Consider the following 2,958-nt stretch of genomic DNA (forward strand, 5'->3'; position numbering starts at 1 on the left):
AGCTTCTTACTACATGTCTCTTCCTTAACCGTCCCGGAATATTAATTTAAGAAATATGATAATATAATAAATAGATTATAATATAATATGTAAATGTTGATGCCTGAGGAATGGAAGGAGTCTCTGCCTTATTGAGTTGATGCCTGAGGAATGGAAGGAGTCTCTGCCTTATTGAGTTGATGCTTTAACATGGCAAAACATTTTACATTTAACACAACATCATGAATACCCCTAATGTTTATAATCAGGGACTGCCTCTCTATCACGCCTAATACGTGGCCTCAATATTTTTAAAATCACATGTTTTTTAGTAAAAACAAAATTTTTTATAATTAAAAATAAATCGATTTGCAAGTCGATTGAAAAATAAACAAATTATCTAAAACGAACAAAATGGCAACCTTTTTTCTATAATGTTGCTTCAACAGATGTCCATATTTTACAACAGTATTCAATAAATGATTTTTTCGATTGAATTTTAAAACGGAAATTTATCCAATTCGTCAATAAAATGAGTATATAAGGTTTATTTTTTATTAAAAGTATTCACTTTTTTATTCAAGAAAATTGCAACATTGACGATTAACTGAACTAGTATAAGATCAATTCAAAAGATATTTTTATAGACATAGCAGATGACTTTGATTGGGAAAGCGTTTCAATCTATTAATAATGCATTGTGAGCGGAGAAGAGCATATCAGCGCCGATATCCTGGCCGTTGCGTTGGGAAGTGAAACCAGCTGTGAAGGCTGACAAGGATATCTGTGCCCCGAACCATCTTGGCAGCCAATGGCAGGCAACTTGCTGATTTAGGTCGCCTGATTGGCAGCAAGGAGGTGACACTGTCCTCACTCTAGAATTTCATGGAAAGGACCAACTTATTATTTCTCGAAAACTTTTCAATTTCTTCTTTTTTGAATTTTAAACGATTTTATTTTGCAAAGTTTTTGATTGGCCAGAGATATTTCTAGATATCACTTTATTTATTCGTTATTTTAGAGCCCGATGGGTTCAAAAATATGATTACAAAAAAATATGCTGTAGGAATTTTACTACTGCTTGTCTAAGGGAGTGCGGTGGCACCGTTGTAAGGCGCCACGCTACAAACTCCAAGTACCTGGATTCGAATGCGGCTGGGCAGAAAATTGTTTTCTGTTACGGTATAGCCATGAGTCAACCTAGTGGGTTCAGGAGCCCTCCTGAGGTCCACTCAGCCTCATTAATTGGGTAAAAATCTTGCGGTCGAGCGTGATTCTGACCAAATCACCTCCTAGCACAACTGTTGGTCTAATAACCATACTTCCTTACAAAGTACTGAGCCCCCTGACCCTTCATGGGTTGTAGTGATCCCGGTTTTAATTTAATTTATTTGTCTGAAGTCATGAATCTAAGTTATTTGGTACTGGTAAAAAGACAAACACACCAAAACTTTAGACGTCGCATTTAAAACCCATAATACTCGTTTAGGCAAGGAGAGAATTCTGACCCGCAACATTTCTTCGTGCCCCGTGTGATAGGGGTCTGCGTAAAAAAAAAGTCCCACAAAAACGTATAGTAATTTTAGAAAATTACTTTTTACAATTATACTATAATCGAACTATATTTTTCTCAAAGAACTATCTTCAGACTACAGACATAGCAGAAAATAACATGATTTAGTTATAAATACGTAAATAAAAAAGTTACAAATATTCTTACAAAAAATACCAAAAAGACAGTATTTTTGGTATTTTTTGGAATATTTAAATTTTGTGAAAATGGGGAGGTATAAAATAAATCCTTTTCTTGAAAAGACAATGGCCCCCCTCCCAATGGAATTTTAAAATCTCTGAAATTAAAAACTCATCCGGACAAAGGAGTGGAGGATGGAACCGTTCGTAATAAGCAGCCCACAAAGGTAGGGCTTAACGGGGTCTTAGCTAAAGTGAACTGATTACGGGCGAATAATTAATTGCTTTAACATCAGAAAAGTATTTCAGGTTTAAAATATTCGATATGAAAAAAAAATGGTTGGGCATATATTTATTATGGGGTAGGAGGTAGAACTTATCAAGTTTTGCAAAGGTGAGGTTCTGTCATCTAACTGTGCCTCAAACGAAGCTAAGCTTCAACATTGAGCAAATTGTGAAATTATCACTATTTAACTAATACTTTTTTTTTCATAATTTAACAATTTTATTAGTCCTGAGAAATAGTATAATTATCGTGAGATCCAATCGAGGGGCAGAATGTGGTTCAGATCACGCGAAAATTCGACAAAAACTTAATATAAAAAAGAGAAATGAAAACGGGTCCCGTCCTGAAAATTTCGATCTGGAGAAATCCCTTTAATTCGAAATCAATTCGCTCTGGAAATAAAAAATATATTTGAAGTCTTTGAACCTTTAGATGAAGATCACGAAGAGATTTAGAAGGAAGGTTAAAAACTCTCAATTATCCCAGCGAAAACATTGTTACTTACTTCCGGGCCCCAAAGAATGAGACGTCTAAATTCCTAAGAAATAAAAAAAGAGAATATCTTAAAAATAAAATAATAGAGATAGAAAATAACGAAATCGAAAATAACGTCAGAGAAATGTACAAAGGTATTAACCCCGGAAATTCTGCTCTATAGTGACGGAAATAAGAGATAAAAATAATAATATATGAGCTAATCCGGCAGATATTTTGGATATGTTTAAGAAAAACTTTGAAAGTATTCTGAATACGGGAAATAATTGTCAATCTCCTCTGACTGAATACTAGAGTGCTGAACCGTGGATAGAAGAACCGAGTCAGGAAGAAGTCGAAATGGCCATCTCAAAATTAAAACCTTATCGCAGCGGGAACTAACAATATTCCTAGTGAACTAATCAAGCCATGTGGTAAAATTGGAGTTTCTAAAATACACCTTTTGGTTAAAAAGATATAGGAAATTGAGTTGATGCCTGAGGAATGGAAGGAGTCTCTGCCTTATT

The sequence above is a fragment of the Halyomorpha halys genome, unplaced genomic scaffold (assembly GCF_000696795.3).
Source record: "Halyomorpha halys isolate HHAL.00 unplaced genomic scaffold, Hhal_1.1 Scaffold111.1, whole genome shotgun sequence".
Lineage (NCBI taxonomy): Eukaryota > Metazoa > Arthropoda > Insecta > Hemiptera > Pentatomidae > Halyomorpha > Halyomorpha halys.